The sequence below is a fragment of the Chrysochloris asiatica genome, unplaced genomic scaffold (genome assembly GCF_000296735.1).
Source record: "Chrysochloris asiatica unplaced genomic scaffold, ChrAsi1.0 scaffold00638, whole genome shotgun sequence".
Taxonomy (NCBI): Eukaryota; Metazoa; Chordata; class Mammalia; order Afrosoricida; family Chrysochloridae; genus Chrysochloris; species Chrysochloris asiatica.
Genome location: NW_006409156.1, coordinates 157209 through 157716, shown reverse-complemented (window position 1 = coordinate 157716; position 508 = coordinate 157209). Strand labels below are relative to the sequence as shown.

The 508-nt window shown below is 45.7% G+C and overlaps 1 protein-coding gene across 1 annotated transcript in view; it reads right to left on the bottom strand.

Annotated features, from left to right (window-relative positions):
* The window catches only part of BRCA2 (breast cancer 2, early onset), an 82747-nt gene that overhangs the window by 32854 nt on the left and 49385 nt on the right, over positions 1-508 (bottom strand). The gene's annotated exons all lie outside the window — the stretch shown is intronic.

The window sequence follows — 508 nt, the reverse complement described above, 5'->3', positions numbered from 1 at the left end:
TACATCTTTTTTCATTTTAAACCATTCAGTGTTCCCATGTTCTGTTTGAAGAACTGCCTCTTGGTCCAGGTACAGATTCCTCATGAGCACAATTAAGTGTTCCAGAATATTCATATTTCGCAATTTGCCCATAGCTTGTCATGATCCACACAATTGAAAGCCTTTGCGTAGTCAATAAAACACAGGTAAACATCTTTCTGGTATTCGCTGCTTTCAGCCCAGATCCATAGGACATCAGCAATATGTCAGTAGGGGTAGCTTTTGGCATACTTCCTGGAGAGGCCGAACCACACAAAGTCCTGCAGCTGGAACACAAGGCAGAGGCTACCACAGGTGGGGGTGAAGCGTCAAACTAAAAACAAAACTCAACTGAAGCTCTTCATGTGGGAAATACATCTCCCCACCAGTTTCCTTCCTCTGCTCACTCAAGCAGCACGATGCGCTTCTCTACAGAAAACTCCCAAAGCTCTGCTTTCTCCCACTGCAAGCACACACGCCCCACCTGACA